At 39.3% G+C, this 18,902-nt stretch overlaps 1 pseudogene; it reads left to right on the top strand.

Moving 5' to 3' along the window:
- Nucleotides 1–9,860: 9,860 nt before the first annotated feature.
- LOC112083722 lies at nucleotides 9,861–9,961 on the top strand (annotated as a pseudogene).
- The last annotated feature ends 8,941 nt before the right edge of the window (nucleotides 9,962–18,902 follow it).

Here is an 18,902-nt window from a genome sequence, read left to right as displayed (position 1 = left end):
TCCATTTTTTAATGATAGTGTTGGAGCTGGTGTCCATAGCAATATAACCAAATAGTCAAAAACGTTTAAGAGATGAAGGAAAAATCATCATCCTACCTGAAGGACAAAGTTATAGAAACCCTAAATTCAGAAAATGTCCCAATTTAAAAATCCGCCAATTATAATTTTCTACCATTTTTGAATTAGATCAAGTCGTGTTTGTTGGAAGTGAGCTATGCACTCCATAAAAAAGATTCGTCTCAAACCGAGTTCGGACCGACTTAATTTGGTGTTTTTGGTTTTTCCGGTTCAATTTTGTGAACCCACCTCGATTTAGTATATTTTTAACAAAACCTTAATCTATTTCAGCCCGTTAAGCCCAGTTCAACTAAGTTGGTGGAAAATCCCAAAAAACAAAGAAAAGCTCAACAAATTAAATCGGTTCTGAAGAAAAGAGAAAGTTTTCCAATCTTGAGTCGAAAAAATTAGTAAGTTCCCAAAAATCTAGGCAGACATTAGTAGTATAAATAAGTGATTTCTCTTCATTCAAGAGGATCCACAATTTTGACCAGAAAACCAAGGGAAACGAGTTCAGACCTTTTCTAGTTTTGTACTCTTTTTTCGACGATCTAAATCTTGTACTCGCCAAATTTGCTAATAAAACATGATTTATTGATTCCATTCTATATTTATTTACATTGTTGAAGTTGATATTTAACAGTGTTGAATCCCAGGATAATTTTGCCAATGTTCCAATTCGTTGGTGGAACTAATTTGTGCTGTAGTTATATGTTAGGAGGAAGAAAATGCATACTCTTTACATGAAAGTAACAAAATATTTCATACTTTTTCCATATCCCTGATGAGTGATAAGTAAGAGTTTTTAAGACTCTTAATGGGTTATTAATCCCTCTATAATTGCAGCATAGAAGGTATCAATCCATAATGGGTGAGATTAGGCACTAGTTTTAGCAAGTTTCCACTTAATTCAAGCAAAGTAGACAGTTTTTGGTTTCAAACAAGTAAACAAGAAAACTAAACTAGATTAAGACAAGTCTAAATAGATAAACAAAGCAAACAAAGACAAGCTGATGATGAATGTAATATGATGAGGCAAAGACCTTAGACAGGATATTGGATTAGGGTCCATCAATACCAAATCAGGGAGCTAATGAACAACAATCACACAAAACCATTCAACTTAGAAGTCAACATTAAATTAATCTTTTCATGAAGGTATTAACCTCTACACTAATCCACTTTCAAACCAAGTTCTCATTTGTGAAATATGACTCAATGAGCATTAAGAATCAGTTCTAAAATGTCATTTATACTTTAAACAATCATTCTCATGATGAACAAAACATAAACCTTTAATTAGCGTGGTTCAAGCATTTCTTCAAACACTTTTGGTACATAAAATGCTTATGATCTAGACCCAAGTGATTATCAGGGATCTAACCTTAAGAACAGCTAATTAGAGAATGGAAGATGCATGATCTAACTCCTAAACACCCTAATCTAACATCTTTGCACCCTAATCTACCTATCTAAGACTTTATGAGAAGACTACTCACTAATCATGATGAACACACCATTTCCTTTGCAAGAGGTGATGTTAATCATGATTAGAAGCTTGATTTGATGGAAAGAAATGATAAGAACAAGACTTTTAAGATGGAAAACGAGATATCTCTTATAAAGGAACCAAGTTTTACACAAAAGAGGCAAGTTCTCAAAATAGATAAAGGATAAGTAGGGTTTTTAGTCCCTAAAACTATTTCTAGTTAAGGTAAGCGAATCGGGTATACCCAGAACAAACCGGATACTGACCCGGTCTTCTTGGGCTGTTGGGTGAGCACCTCAGTATGTGAAAGATCCTAGACCGAGGGATTTATGTCGAGGGGCTCATGTAATATGGGTTAAAAATGAAGAACACCCAAGAACATGCATGAAACCTTGTCTTTGATCCATCTTTGAATATGACCGTTGGAGAAGACTTGTTCTTGATCTGGGTTCATGACAGAGGACCTCGGAATCAGTCATACCAGGGGATCAGGTCGAGGTCTGGAGCATTTCATTTGGATATATAACCTCGGCATAAAACAAGCCGTGGGGCTGAACCGAGGTTTGGGCATTTCATTCACTTGGCAATGACCTCAGTGTGTTCATACCGAGGGGCTTATGTCGAGGGGGTCATGTTAAGGAGGAACCCGAGGGTGTGAAGGCGAGGGGTTCATGCCGAGGTCTGATCCCATACTTTAAAAATTTCAGATCAATCCCCATAGATGCTCAGCTTAATACTTAGTCGTTTTCAGACTAGTTTCCTCAACAAGCATGCCTCGGCATCAGTCACACCGGGGTGTCAGCTCGAGGTTTGGACCAAAAGCTTCACAAATAGGTCTCGGTATCAAAACATGTCGAGGGTATCACACAGAGGCCTAACCAAATACTTAGCATCAAGCGCATCTCTTGAAAACCTGTCTTGACCCGCTTGTCTTCTGTTCCTAGTAAATTTTAGCTCACAACCCCAAATGACTTGAAACAAGATCCATAGGAAATAAAACTAAACCATCTCAAACTTTTTTGAAAAACCCAATTGCATCCGGGGAATGGAAGGTCTCCCGGACGGCTGATCTTTGCAGTGCACCGAAATGATCCGGAAAAGACTTCTACACCGTGTTCTCTCCGATTGCATTATCTCCCAGCTCAGAGCTCCAAATCGGGTGATCTCAAGCGTTCTGGAAAGAAAACTCGAAGCACTTGAATCTTGATGAAGGCCCCGGATTCTGAATCAGTCTAGAATGGCATCGTCCGGCGTAATCTTTGAAGCACATCGGATCGGTTTGGAATGTGAGCGAGAATGGTACGTCTTCTGTTAGCCATAACTTTCAACTCACTGATCCGAATCCACTAATTCCAATTTTTCTGGAACCATGACTCAATGCTCTGCAATGTTTCCAAAGATTGCGGAAGCTAAATCGGATGGGAAGGTTCCTCGGACACGTGATCTTTCAGACGTATCAGCACAACAGATTTTAGTTTTGGGCTCACGTATTGATGCAATGGTTTTGGCTGATAAACTGTTGCCACGGTAAACCTTTTTAGCCGATAAAAATCAACTCTCTTGGCATAAAGTTTTAGCCGATAATCTCCTGATCCTGTACAGTGATGTGTGTCAACTGCGTGAAGGAACAAGTTTTACCCTTAATAAAAAAAATGAAAGCCGCAAGTGCACAGCTAATCAATTGCAATATTTAGGGATCGAATCCACAGAGATTTGTGTGCTTGGTATTCTTCTACGGTTTCTAACTTTATGTCTAGACTAGATTGATTTTAGGGGTTGGTTGTTTGTCACAGATTAAACTAAAACTAAAGAAAGCAAATAAATCTATCCTAAAGAACAAGTAGAAAAATCGAATGGAAAGCAAATGAAGCAAGCAAAATATCAAACTAAAGCAAATGAAATGTAGATCTAAATAAGCAAGTAAAAATCGATTGGTTTGTAAACTATGGCTAAAAACGCTGAGCTTTTGGGAACTCTACAGGGATCATAATCAGTTTTAATACTAGGGATTATAGATTGGGATTGACGGAAATCGAAATATAGGGTTCTAGAGCTAGAGTACGGCGTTATGACTGCGTCACTGTCGTGATCATAACCAACTGTTTCTCGCAACCCTGACCAGTAGGTTTCCACTCTGGCCCTGGAAGGGAGAGAACGCAAGAGCTGCACAAGACTCGTCAGTACTCACGATCTCGCCGCAGGTAGGTTTCCACTCCTACGGAAAAATCGCCTGTTTCATTCTAGGTCTGATACTTAATGAAAACTTTCGCAACACTAACTATCTAGATCAGATACTAGGTGATCAATCAAGCATACATGCAATAAGAACGAGAATAAACAGAGAACAAAGTTAAAATCCCAGATCTATAAACCTAGATGTCTTAATCAATTATGAGAGCCCCTTTCGGGAACCCTAAGCCCAACTCAAGATCTACTCAGACATGGCTGAGGTCGACATCATCATTGGTTTTAATAAAAGTAATCAAAAACAGTAGAGAAAAGAGATGAAAGAAAGCTTCACTATTGAAGAACTCAGAGTCGAACAATCTTCTCTAAAAATCGCATAAAACGGCTAAAGGAAAAGGGTTTCTGTAAAAGTATGAAGGTTGGTGTCTAAAAATGACCTAAATGACAAGTATTTATAGTCTTCAATACTCCATGGTCTCTAGGGTTCCGGAATTGAGGCTGAGAAATGATTTTGGGCTTTAGAAATACGGGCTTTTAATCGGAGTTGGCCGGCCGCGGTCGGGAGTAACGTGACCGCGGGAAATAGAGGCTTGGTCGCGGTCGTGAATCTTGTGACCGCGGGAAATAGGCTGGTGGCCGCGGTCAGGTGACTTGTTGGCCGTCTTCGAGTGTCTTCGGGGCAAATGGAATATCTTGAGATCCAACTATTGGAACCAAACCAAGTGCATTTGAAAGCTGGTTGATTCTTCATAAGTTGTCCAATTTTGAGGGTGATCAGATGGTGAGAAGGTCTTCGTCTCTCCATGAGAGTTCTGACGGTCTACATTTATCCAAAAGAGTCTTTTTGTTCCAATTCGTTCCTCTTTATCCCAAATTACCTGAAAAGTCATTTAAAATCCGAAAACATAGAAATCCTTTGAGAACCTTTGAAAATGGAGTAAAAACACATGTAAAAGACATTAAAGTGATCCATAAAAATGGTCAAAATCCGGTGTTATCAACTCCCCCAGACTTAGTCTTTTGTTTGTCCTCAAACAAAACAAAGGCCAATTCTCGGTGAGAGGTTTGAAAACGCAGGAACTAAAAAAAATCTCAGAGACCAAGCTTCTAGACCAATATCAATCATTATGCATCAATCGGGAATAGCCTAGAAAATTCTCACTAGCAATACGGGCATAACTAGTCCATTAATCCGTCATGCGGAAATCTATTTCACTAAGATCTAACTTCCAGTCAACTAGCTCTTAACATTCATTAAAAATTTCGGTGGTTCTCATCAAAGAAAGATTAAGCAAGGCAATCTAGGCTAGGTGTGAAAAGAGTTATTCTAGGGGTAAGGCTTAAAGTGTTTATGGGTTACCTGAAGATCTGGAGGATGCAAGATATTATGAAAAACCGCAAGAGAGAGTGAAGCTGTTGGTATCCACAGTTTTCAGTCACTTTCTTCTTGCCATAGATTCCTGGTCTTCTTCCTCACGTTCTCTCTTTACTCCCCCAGACTTAGATTTTTGTAAATCTTTCAAACCATAGCTCTTCAAACGAATAGTGGTTGCTTCTTGCTCCAAAATTTTTGACAATCTAGGACTCATTAGGCTTTTTGTTTCCCTTTCTTTTATTCTTTTCTCTCTCTTTTTTTTTTTTTGAAAGAAAGAGAGAACACCTTTAGATATATAGCCATAGAGAGCACGGAATTACCAATTAAAATCAGTTTTGTAAAACTTAATAAGGTTTTTGATACTCTTCCTTCCCAATTCCATTCAGTCTTCCTTGTGAGTGACTGAAAAGTGCGTCGCTCCTCTTCTCTCCGACGTTTTTGCACATATCTGCTGATATAAACTAAAGAGAGAATGCATGAGGTTTGAAAACAAGGGTTTTGGATTTAGGGTATGGTACTAGATAAAGATGAACTGGCCATCTAGGATGACAAAGAGTAGTAAAAATGAGGGTAAAAGATGTCCTAGATGTATATCTCGATGCCTGCCTAAAATCAATGATGTGAAAATTAGATATCAATATTAAGGTCAAATAAAATGAGCTAGTATATCCTGTCAGAAAGAATCTCTATGAATAGAAGTTCTCTGGTGGGAGTTCGTAGTGCAAGTACTCTAGCTACCGCCTAGTCTAGTGCTAACCACAAATGAGCTATCATGCGTAGTGTAGAAGCTTGCAGGTCTAAATCATCATAGTTTTGTGTCAAACATTCCTGAAAATTCTTAAGGTCGAATAGGTTACATAAAAATTTAAAAAGTACTTGAAATTTTAAAAGCAAAATCAAGAAAATGATTAGTATGGATAGACATCCTCCCCCAGATTTAAATCACATTGTCCCCAGTGTGAAAAAGTTGGTGAGAAGATGGTGAATAAAAGCGAGAATAAAATAAGATAGAAGAAAAGAAAATGATGATAGAACCGTGATGGCTGTCAAATGACAGTGAAGTGCTGATCAATCACTCATCCTCCGATGTGTCTACTTCGAACTGGCGCTGCTCCTGTAGGAAGGTGACAACGCGCTCAAAGCGTCGTCCTTGTCTCTCAATTCTGTGCTCCAGAGCAGAATGTGTGAGTGACAATGTCGATGATGAAGTGTGGCCGGTCGAAACATATGGCTGAAAGTGAGCACGGGCTGCAGCTGCATCGCGCTTTGTCTCTGCCACTATGTATTGGCGGATGGTGAGTGGTAGACGAGGCACAGATGGTAAAAACTCATCAGGCTCCGGAGTTCATTGCGGACGTTCTCCATTACACAATCTCGGGACTGATGCTGAAGGTAAGAAGACTCAGTGCTCCTCGGTGCCAGTGAAATATTTGTAACCGAACTTGTCTGGATCGAAAGCGGCATGAGAGATAGTGTGATCGCGAGAGAGATAGAGTAGGTCATACCAGACGTCGGGAAGTGGATCATCAGATGAGAAATCGAATCCTACAACCTGTTGTATCGCTGTAATAGCGCTCCCATAAGCTGGAGTAGCGTCCTCGCAACCATGTAAATCATGCTTCACCTTCACCATGTTATGTGCAATGATTCAGGCAAAGCAGGCAAGTCATGGGTCGTCCATAAATGGCATCTGAAGTGTAATGAGCTCGGTCTTCAAAACACATCCCATGTTGGCTCTAGAAAAAATCGTGTGTGCTAAGAGTTTGTGCACAACTCTCACTGCAGGATGAGTAAAAATGGCTGACTTGGATCTCCCGCTATCATAGACGCCATGACCCATCTCTTTCCATAAGTCAAAATCGGGTTCTTCTTCAAGGTGAATGCCATCAGTGTATGGAAGGTTAAGAGCTTCACAAAGTGAAGAAATGGTGAGCGAGTAAGTCTGTCTGCGAATAGAGAACGACAAGGCGCTGTTAGATGCTCTGGGGTTCCTCCTCTTCGTGTGGTGGAGGGTGACAGTTGCTAAGAACTCGCGGACTAGCTCGGGATAATTTGGAAGGTTCAGCTCCATGTAGGGTCTCAGATTAAGTGCATCGATGTACCGGATCACATCTTCTCTAATCCCAAGCATCTCGAGTGTATGGTAATCAATGCTTGGCGTCAGTTTGATGTTCAGCTTCTTGAAACGTCTTGCATAGTCCACTCTCGGGTTGGTCTCTTTCCCAATGTATCAGATCTGTGGTGGCTCGGGAATTGCTCGTGTTTCTCTTGAGTGCTGGAGCAGCCTCATGACGTAGTTTCTTATTCTCGGTCTGGCTTGGTTGAGCATGTACTCTCCAAGAGTACTATCATCGAGGATGTCCTCAAAGATGTCACCAGCGCGACGGCTTCTTCGGGATCTGGTTTGTTCCATTTTTCCTTGATTTCTTGTCTTATACGCAACAGGGGTTTAAAACTTACGAAAAATCTTAACAGGCTTTTCCGGGAATGTTCCGGGAATCACAGGAAATCACCAGGAATATTCCGGAAAACACCGGAAATCACCGGGAATGTTCCGGGAAACACCGGGAATCACCGAAAATCGCCGGGAATCACCGGGAAATACCAGGAATCGCCGGGAAACACCGGGTAACAATGGGAACTTTTGAAAAGTGGCGAAAGTTCGAGTTCCCGTCTCCACGACCAACGGCCAAGGTCAGGACACGCGCGACCGCGGTGATCATAAGCTCGGCCGCGGTCACATTCACGGTGCCGCGGTCGATGATGCTTTGGTCGTGGGTTGGTTGGTCGCGACCGCGGCCCTTTTTCCTGCAGCCTTCGTCCAACTTTCAGGTTTCTGCCAGGCCGAGCAGCTAAAAACCTCTCCTTTTTTCTCGGTTTTTCTAATTTTCTGATTTTTTGTGTTTTTGTTTTATAAGAATACCTGAAACTTAAAAGAAAAAGAAAACATAAATTGTAAAAAGGAAAAGAAAACTAAAAGAAAGAGTACCTAAATGGGTTGCCTCCCATTAAGCGCTTTTGTTTTAAGTCATTTAGCTTGACGTAGGCATGAAAAATCAGGCTGATTTAAATGGCACTCCACTTGATGTGCCTTTATCATTTCCGGTCACTGGAGGTTTAACTTCTTCTCCTTGAGGGGCCGTCTTCTTTCCTTTACTCTTCTTTCGGACTTTAACGTTGTTTAAAACTCTTTTTGTGTTTTCGATCAGCTCCTGGATTTGGTCCTCACTAGTCTCTGTCGCATCTGGTGGAATGATGATCTTGATCTTTGCAAAAGCTCTCGGCTTCTCCTTCTCTTTCTCTTTTGTCTGGTTTCCTTTGCTTGGAAAATCATCCAGGACAGTCGGATAAAACCTTCGGCGATCTATATTGAGGAAGACAGCATGCCGGTTCGCGTGATCGATTACTGCTCCTACAGTAGCTAGAAATGGTCTCCCGAATATGAGTGGTCTATCCTTGTCTTGATCCATTTCCAGGACTTGGAAATCTGCTGGAACAATCTTGTCCCCAACTAGAACTTGTAGATCATGAATTGCCCCTTCAATATCTTTTTCAGATGAAACTCCAAAGATAACCTTGACCATCGATGTCCTTAAGGTTTGTATGCCCAATTTTTCGGCAAATGTCTTTGACATGATGTTGACATTGGCTCCGGAATCGCATAGACAGTCTATGAACTTGATTCCTGAAATGAAACATTGGAAAACAAAACGTCCCGGATCGTCAGCTTTTGTAAGCCTTTGAAACGGTGAACGTTGAGGTACCTTGAATGGTGGCCGCTTGGCATCGACATCCTTGTAAAGTGGTACAAAGATTGGGGTTTCTTCATCTTTTCCATCGGCTCTGGCTTCTTCTTCGGGCAGCGTGGTTATGGCATTGCAATATCTCTTGGGGTTATCCTTTACTCTTCTGGGAAGACCTCCACTTTGCCTCTTCATAGAGTCGGCTGTTTGGGCAACTTGTACGTCTAGCTTTTTGACGTGCAAAGATAAAGCTTCAAACTTCCCGTTCAAGTCATTGTACATGCAGTCAACCTTCACGTTCATGTCTTTAGATGCTTTCTCGTTTGTCATAACAAGCTGTTGGATGGACTGTTCAAGTCTTCCGATTTGTGAAGCTAGCTGGTTCGTTGTGACTCCTTGCTGTTGTACAAATTGATTGTTAAAACTCGTACCTTAATAGTTATATGGCTGTCGTGGTTGATAAGCTCATGTCCCTCCGAAATTTCCACCTTGGAACTTGTTTTGGAAGGATTTTTGCTGTGGTGGGTAGTACTGATCTTGAGGATTCTCCACATTTGGATTGCGGTAAGAGAGATTGTTGTAGTTTGCATTCAGGAAGTTGTTGTTGAAGCCATTGTTGAAGCGATTTGGATATGGTGCTTGTGCTCCTACATAGTTCACTTCTTCTTCTTCTTGAAAGGCTGGATTAATGTGATCGATATCACTAGGTCCTTCGTCTTCTGCGCCATTGTTGGTCTCACAAGCATGGATTGGGCGATTGTTGCTTTTCAAAAGCTGGCTCATCATGTTCTTCATCTCGGTTATCTCCTTGTTGTCTGCTCCGGTTTTCTTTGTCGAGCGATCGTATTCAGGACAATCATTGCTATTGGCTTGAGCCAAATTCTCGATGAGGGCTCTTCCTTGTGCTATCGTCTTTTGTCCAAAATCTCCATTGCTAGCTGTATCAAGCGAAAGTTTGTATTTTGGTTGCAAACCTCGGTAAAATGTGCTCAGCAGGCTTGATCCGGGAAATCCATGGTGAGGGCAATCACGTTCATACTCCTTAAAATGTTCCCAGGCTTCATAGAAAGGTTCAGTCGGTCCTTGCTGAAAACTTGAGATCTTGGTTCTCAACAAGTTCGACCTTGACTTAGTATAGAAGTGGTTTAGGAAAGCAGTTTTACATTCTTCCCAATTAGTAATCAATCCTGCAGGCAAAGATTTCAACCAACAGTGAGCTTTGTCTGCTAATGAAAAAGGGAACAAATTACATTTTAAATAGTCTGCTGGAACTTGGTTTGTTCTCATCATGCTGCAGATTTCTTCAAAGAGCTCGATATGATCCATTGGATGTTCAGAAGGAACTCCATGGAGTTGGTTTTGTTTCACCAATGAGATGATTTGAGGCTTGACGTCAAACTCATTCCGGTTCGGAAATGGTACTTGAATTGCGGATCGGTTCTGAAAATTCTGAGTAGGTGCATCGAAATCAGCTATGCGATGGTCCCTAGCTTGTCTTCGGTGTTGATTTGCTTGATGAACAGGGCGGTTAACGCGTCCATTCGGCTTCATCCCCTGGTGGTCACCATCGGCTGCATTGATAGGTGCATCAAGGTCTTCAAGTTCTTCTCTCTCACGGTTTTGATGGTTTCTTGGAGGAACTTCATCCTCTTCGCCATCTTGTCGAGCATGATCACCTTCTCTGTGATCGTTCTCTTCATTTTCTCCATGTTCAGACCCGTCTTGGTCCATGTTTAAAGCTCAGTTAACAGGATATCCAGGCTGGTCGTCGTTGGCCATTCCTTGCGTTTGTCTAAGTCTTCGAAGTTCTTTTTCGTGTCTGTCTATCTCGTCTAGAATTAGAATGTTTTCTACAGGTCTGCGCCTGGTATTCATGCAATTCAGAGAAAAACAAAAGAAGGGAAAGATAATTCAGAAAACTTTAAGAAAGAACTAGAGATCAGGTGTCTAGAACAGAAATTAGAACAAGAAAAATAACAAAGGCAGCGAAACAAATCCCCGGCAACGGTGCCAAAAACTTGATGTGTGTCTACTACGTGAGGGAACAAGTTTTACCCTTAATAAAAACAAAATTAAAGCCGCAAGTGCGCAGCTAATCAATTGTAGTAATTAGGGATCGAATCCACATAGATTTGTGTGCCTGGTATTCTTTTACAGTTTCTAACTTTATGTCTAGACTATATTGGTTTTAGGGGTTGGTTATTTGTCACAGAGTTTACTAAAACTAAAGAAAGAAAATAAATCTATCCTAAAGAACAAGTAGAAAAATCGAATGGAAAGCAAACGAAGCAAGCGAAATATCGAACTAAAGCAAATGAATGCAGATCTAAATAAGCAAGTAAAAATCGATTGGTTTGTAAACTATGGCTAAAAACGCTGAGCTTTGGGGAACTCTACAGGGATCATAATCGGTTTTAATACTAGGGATTATAGATTGGGATTGACGGAAATCGAATTATAGGGTTCTAAAGCTAGAGTACGGCGGTATGACTACGTCATTGTCGTGGTCATAACCAACTGTTTTTCGCAACCCTGACCAGTAGGTTTCCACTCTGGCCCTGGAAGGGAGAGAACGCAAGAGCTGCACAAAACTCGTCAGTACTCACGATCTCGCCGCAGGTAGGTTTCCACTCCTACGGAAAAATCGCCTGTTTCATTCTAGGTCTGATACTTAATGAAAAATTTTGCAACACTAACTATCTAGATCAGATACTAGGTGATCAATCAAGCATACATGCAATAAGAACGAGAATAAACAGAGAACAAAGTTAAAATCCCAGATCTATAAACCTAGATGTCTTAATCGATTATGAGAGCCCCTTTCGGGAACCCTAAGCCCAACTCGGGATCTACTCAGACATGGCTGAGATCGACATCATCATTGGTTTTAATAAAAGTAATCAAAAACAGTAGAGAAAAGAGATGAAAGAAAGCTTCACTATTGAAGAACTCAGAGTCGAACAATCTTCTCTACAAATCGCATAAAACGGCTAAAGGAAAAGGGTTTCTGTAAAAGTATGAAGGTTGGTGTCTAAAAATTACCTAAATGACAAGTATTTATAGTGTTTAATACTCCATGGTCTCTCTAGGCTTCCAGAATTGAGCCTGAGAAATGACTTTGGGCTTCAGAAATATGGGCTTTTAATCGGAGTTGGCCGACCGCGGTTGGGAGTAACGTGACCGTGGGAAATAGAGGCTTGGCCGCAGTCGTGAAGCTTGTGACCGCGGGAATTAGGCTGGTGGCCGCGGTCGCGTGACTTGTTGGCCATCTTCGAGTGTCTCCGGGGCAAATGGAATATCTTGAGATCCTACCGTTGGAATGTCTCCAAACCAAGTGCATTTGAAAGCTGGTTGATTCTTCTATAAGTTTTCCAATTTTGAGGGTGATCACACGGTGAGAAGGTCTTTGTCTCTCCATGAGAGTTCTGATGGTCTGTATTTATCCAAAAGAGTCTTTTTGTTCCAATTTGTGCCTCTTTATCCCAAATTATCTGAAAAGTCTTTTAAAATCCGAAAACATAGAAATCCTTTGAAAACCTTTGAAAATGGAGTAAAAACACCTGTAAAAGACATTAAAGTGTTCCATAAAAATGGTCAAAATCCGATGTTATCATATAACATTTTGGCCGAGAAGATCCACCCGGTAAGCATTTTTGGCCGACGATTTCCTTCCTGCGGTACACAGTTTTGCCGATGGATTCCAAATCTTCATTTTCACCATTTCTGATCCTTTTTCCACCATTTCAACACTTGATTTCACCTCTTCCACTCCAAAAGCCCCCAAAGTACCTGTTTAAGACTCCAAACCATGCAAAGACTCACTTGGACCTAATGCAAACTCCTAAGTCCTAAAACAATGCCTAAAGACCTAAAATGCATGAAATAAGACATGATTTGGACAGAATTATGCAAGCTAAATGATGCATTTTATGAACATCAACTCCCCCACACTTGTTCTTTGCTTGTCCTCAAGAAAAAAAGAACAAAACATGAGAGAGGGATGGTGTTTTGGGATTTCATATTTCTTAAAGAGAGAGAGTAATCATCAAAAGAATTAAACTCATGGTCCTAGTTACTAAGTCTAAATTGCAATGCAAACTGGTATATTCATAAAAACTAGCCATGCTCATCACCAAGTGAACCAAACTCAAGTGTCAACCTTCACAAGAACTCCTAACTCCAGCGGCTGTCCATGTCCATTTTGACCTGTCCAATACTGACCATTTTGATTATGGACAAATAATGACCATGACTATTAAAGACCATGTCCATTAAAGATCATGTCCATTAAAGACCATGTCCATATGGGCTGTCCATGGGTGTCCATTGGTCATAGACTTAACATATTTTTTGGTTTTGCTTTTTTCTTTGTTCTATAGACAATGATTCATAAACGCCAAATCTAAAAGATTAGAAAACAATGTCTGATTAGAACAAATATAAATACCAAATCCAAAAGTTTAGAGAAAAATATGTAGAGAATAAACATAAACACAAAAGTCTAGAGAAAAAAGTTTTTAAGTTTCATAACGGTTAGTTAGATATATAGATTCCTTTATTTTTACTTTTTTGTTAGATTTTTTTTAAATTTCGTTTTTATAAAATTTTTAAAACGGTTTGATTTGACAGCGAAATTAAGCATTAAACCATGATAATTCATAGCAATTTAGTTTAAGTTATTTTTAACACATCATCACATAAGAAACAATAAAAAAATGACATGTAATAGCAAAATGAGGTAAAAATATCTTTTTGCAGCCGAAACTCATTCAGGCGATGACATGTAAGCGAAACAATGTGAAACTCGCTGTGAGCACGACACATCAGAAAATCACTACACAAATAAGCATATAGATTAGTTAGATATATAGATTTCTTTTTACACTTTTTGTTAGATTTTTTTTCAATTTCGGTTTTATAAAATTTTTAAAACGGTTTGATTTTGACAGCAAAATTAAGTATTAAACCATAATAATTTATAGCGGTTTGTTTTAAGTTATTTAAACACATTATCACATAAGAACCAATCAAAAAATGACATGTAATAGCAAAATGAGGTAAAAATATATTTTTGCAGTCGAAACTCATTATGGCGATGACATATAAGCGAAACAATGTGAAACTCGCTGTGAACACGACATATCAGCAAATCATTACACAAATAAGTATACAGATATAAAATATATACATATCAACATACATTACATACTCACCTATAATATAACATACTTTATAAACATGATTAAAATTTGAAAATATCAACAGTAAAATATTTTTTTGTTACTTTGCCAATTATGACATCTTTCTTTGTTATAGAGTGCAATCTCTTTTTTTCAAAAAAAGTTTCATAATTGTTTTCAATTTACTTAGAAAACATTTTTGTTTTTTGGCTTAAACTGAACTTCTGAAGCGAACCAAATGAACAAAACTATACTTCCAATAATAAAAAAATATATATACCCAAATCACTGAAATAAAAACAAGAAATTAACCAAAAAAACCAAACCTGATTTTTTGGTTTCATTTTGGTACCAATAAATTTAACATAAACCAAACCGAACTAAACTATTTAATTCGAACAAAACGAATTATCAAAATACCAAACCTTACCGAATCGATGCTCACGAATGGCCATGCCTAACTCTGAGTATGAACCAATTCATCGCTGGAGTCGGAATATAAACACCAAACACCAAAAGCTAGAGAAAGCAACTCATAATGTACAGCAAATAGTAAACTACCATTGAAACTCAGGTATACAAAGGAAGTGTTGGGCCGAAATTTTTTAAGCCCAGTAAAGGTGAAGAGGAAATGGGATTTGTCCCACATCGACCATTAAAAGTGAAAAGCTCTACTATATATTAAGAGTTGTTTCATACATGTTTGAATAATATGTGAGAGAAAAGAGGAAGCCCCACGCGCGTGCCGCCGCCGCCGGGTAGGGCTGGGCCAGGCGGGGCGCTGGTGCATGTCGTGTTGGTCGTATTGGTCGAATGGGCCTTCGGACCTAAGGCGGGTATTCTTTTTGGGCATATTTTTATGAGTGTTTGGTCAACGTTTTTATGTTGATTTTCTGCATATGTTTTTGATTCAGTCAAAAGAATATCCAGATTGTTGATTTTTCACCTTTGACTTCGCTAAATTTATGGCCGAGATTCGTGTTTGACTCGCAGATTCTGTGGGATTTTGAAGACTCCTCAAGTCTCTTCCTCCGCTATATATACATGACTTTTTCTCTCATTTTTCACAGCTTACACCTCTCATTTTCTTCTCAGAAATTTTTGCAACAATCTCTCCCCTCTCTTTCTTTATTTTTCGTAAGTCCTCTGCCGAGAGTATAGTAGAACTAGTTCGTTTATATCCGTGTTTCTTAGTGCTGCTGAAAACGGATAAGATTGGTTGTATCATGCGACTATTGGATCACAGAAACTCGTCGCACTACGGGCGATTCAAAGAGTTAAGGAAAGAGATCATAGTCTTGCCTCCACTCGTTTCTATTTATCTTAACGTTTTTATTTAATCTCGTATTTCAATCGCTATTTTGTAGTGTTCAATCTATTTTGGTCCTACACTCTTAACTCTTTGAATCCGTTCTTGCTATATAAACATTGAACGGATTGGATACGAGTATTTTCTTTAAACGTTTTTTTATTACTCTCCATCTCTAATTGTAACCCACCTGTGATCGAACTCTCATTGGAGGTTTGAAATAATAAACGCATGGTTGTGGTGCTTATCGATCTTATTTGATAGCGATTTGAGTTGGATTTTATAAATAGTATACATATAATATTTTAAATTGTATACTTTTAAACTCGTTTTTAATCTGAAAATTGTGTTGAGTAAACATATTATATCTGCGGATTGTGTTTTGTATACTTCTTAAAATCGTTTCTAATCTGCGGATTGTGTTTCTTTTCAGAAATGGAAAACAAAACTCTCAATGTCTCCTCAGTTGATCAGACTACCACTGTTGGGACTGAACATATTCAGTTTGGGACTGAACATATCCAGTTTGGGACTTTCCCATTAGTGACTGTGGTTATTCCGCCTCCGATCTCTTCTACTGTCCAAACTGCGGTCACTGGACAATATCAATCGGTTCAGATGCCAGCTGTAACTCCAGTAGCTGTCCTTCCCGAAAATTTCGATGGAAGCAACTTTAAGATGTGGCAGAAGAAGATGTTCTGCAGTAGCTGGAGAATTGAAGTACACCCGTGAAGAGAAACCTATTCTCTCATCAGATAATGATGATGCTTATGCACTTGCGAGCAAGTTAGCATGGGAACACGGAGACTTCTTGTGCAAAGGATACATTCAGAGTCGTCTTGCTGATGCACTATTCAACGTGTATAGCAATGTTGAGACGTCTAAGGAACTATGGGATTCTCTAGACAAAAAGTATCGCACGGAAGATGCTGGATCTCAGAAATATGCTGTGGGGAAATTTCTAGATTATAAAATGGTGGATTCCAGACCAATAATGGATCAAGTGGGAGAGGTACAAACTCTTCTCCATGAAATCCATGCTGAGGGGATGAGGCTGTGTGAGACCTATCAGGTTGCATGCATCATTGAGAAGCTTCCACCTAATTGGACGGTCTTCAAAAACTATCTGAAGCTGAAGAAGAAGTGGATGAGTCTTGAAGACCTAATCATGAAGCTCCGTGGAGTAGGTGTGGAAATTTGCGAATCCAATGCGAATGTGGTGGAACACCAACACAAAGGGCGCCAGAACAAAGGACGCCAAGACAAAGGATAGGGCAAAGTACCACCACAGAACTCACAGAAGTTCAAAAAGAAGAAATTTGGTGGTGGTGAAAGCTCACAAAAGTTCGCTGGAACATGTCACAATTGTGGCAAAACAGGCCACAAATCCTTTGAGTGCCGCAGCAAAAAGGCTCAAAAGAAGAATGAAGCAAATATGGCCTATCCAGAAATGTGCGCGATGATCACTGAGGCAAATGTTGCTGAGAGCCATCCAAAGACTTGGTGGTTCGATACTGGTGCAACCAGGCACATCTGCTTGGACAGGTCAATGTTTTCTTCCTACACCAAGAATAAGAGAGACGAAAAAACTCTTTATGGGAAACTCTGCGACATCAAAGATTGAAGGTTATGGGAAAGTTGTTCTGAAGCTTACCTCTGGACGTGAGCTCACCCTGACAAACGTAGTCCATGTGCCGGACATGCGCAAGAATTTGATCTCTGGATCTCTCATGAGTAAGCATGGAATTACTATTAAATTAGATGCGGATAAGCTGGTGCTATCCAAGAATGTGATGTATCTGGGTAAAGGGTTTGTTACTGATGGTCTTTTTAAGATGTGTGTTGAAACTGTTATTTGCAGCGATGTTGTAACCGAGGCTTCCACCTCGAAGAAGAATGAGAATAAGAAACCAGTTGCTTATTTGTCTGAGTATTTAACTTTATGGCATGAACGTTTAGGACATGTTAACTTCAAAACTATGAGTAGATTCATGAACATGAATATGATTCCTAAACACAAAATAAGTAAAGACAAATGTGAGATTTGTGTTCAAGCTAAACTCACTAAAACACCATCACATAACGTGGAAAGAACAACTGAACCTCTAAGTTTAGTTCACACTGATTTATGTGACTTAATATGTGAAAAGTGGAGGTGGGAAGAAGTATTTTGTAACCTTCATAGATGATTGCACAAGATACTGTTATGTATATCTACTAAGCAGTAAAAATAAAGTTTTGGAGCAATTTAAAGAATATAAGTTGGAAGTAGAAAACCAACTTAATAAAACTATTAAAATAGTTCGAAGTGATAGAAGAGGAGAATATGATGAACCTTTTAATGTGTTCTGTAGGGAACATGCCATTATTCATCAAACTACAGCTCCTTATTCACCAGAGTCTAACGGAATTGCAAAACGAAAAAATAGAACTCTAAAAAAAATGATGAATACAATGTTGCAGGAATCTGGGTTACCCCAGAACATGTGGGGGGGGGGGGGAAGCTTTGCTTACCATAAATTATATCCTGAACAAAATAACGCATAAACTTACGAGAAAAACTCTGTATGAACTTTAGAAAGGTAGAATACCTTCGTATAAATAACTAAAAGTATGGGGTGTCTAGAAAAAGTTGCAGCTCCACCTCCAAAAAAGATCAGAATTGGACCTAAAACGGTAGATTGCATTTTCATCGGATATGCTCATAATAGTAGTGCCTATCGATTTCTGGTACATAAATCAGATATACCATATATTCATGTGAATACAATAATGGAGTCAAGAAATGCTTCATTTTTTGAAAATGTGTTTCCATGCAAGGATAAAGAAAGCAATAAATGATCTCGTGATCAACGAGATGCCTCTACTTCCGGAAATAAAGCAAGCACTTCGGGCACTGCTATTAATGACGAGAAAAAAAGAAGAAGAACCTAAACGGAGTAAAAGAACTCGTAAGGAAAAAACATTTGGTTCTGAGTTCTTAGTACTTTTCCTAGCTGAAAATGAACCAAGAACATTAACAGAAGCAATGTCAACGCCAGATGGTCCTCTTTGGAAGGAAGCTGTCAATAGTGAGATAGACTCAATTAGACAGAGTCACACTTACGAGATAACCGATCTACCACAAGGGTTTAAAGCTCTAGGGTGTAGATGGATTTTCAAAACGAAGTTGAAAACCGATGGATCGATAGACAAGTACAAGGCTAGGCTTGTAGTGCAAGGATATCGACAAAAAGAAGGTTCAGATTTTTTTGACACCTATTCTCCGGTAACGAGAATAACTTCAATAAGAATGCTGATTGAAATTGCAGCACTGAGAGATCTAGAAATTCATCAAATGGATGTGAAAACTGCATTTCTAAATGGTGATTTAGAAGAGGAAATTTACATGAAACAACCTGAAGGGTTTGTTGTCCCAGGACAAGAAAACAAAGTCTGTAGACTTGTTAAATCATTGTATGGACTTAAACAAGATCCAAAACAATGGCATGAAAAATTTGACAATGTAATGATGTCAAATGGTTTCAGTATTAATGAATGTAATAAATGTATATACATAAAA

The sequence above is a fragment of the Eutrema salsugineum genome, unplaced genomic scaffold (genome assembly GCF_000478725.1).
Source record: "Eutrema salsugineum unplaced genomic scaffold, Eutsalg1_0 scaffold_6, whole genome shotgun sequence".
Lineage (NCBI taxonomy): Eukaryota > Viridiplantae > Streptophyta > Magnoliopsida > Brassicales > Brassicaceae > Eutrema > Eutrema salsugineum.
The sequence above is the reverse complement of the archived record's forward strand: the minus strand, read 5'-3'. Positions and strand labels throughout refer to the sequence as shown.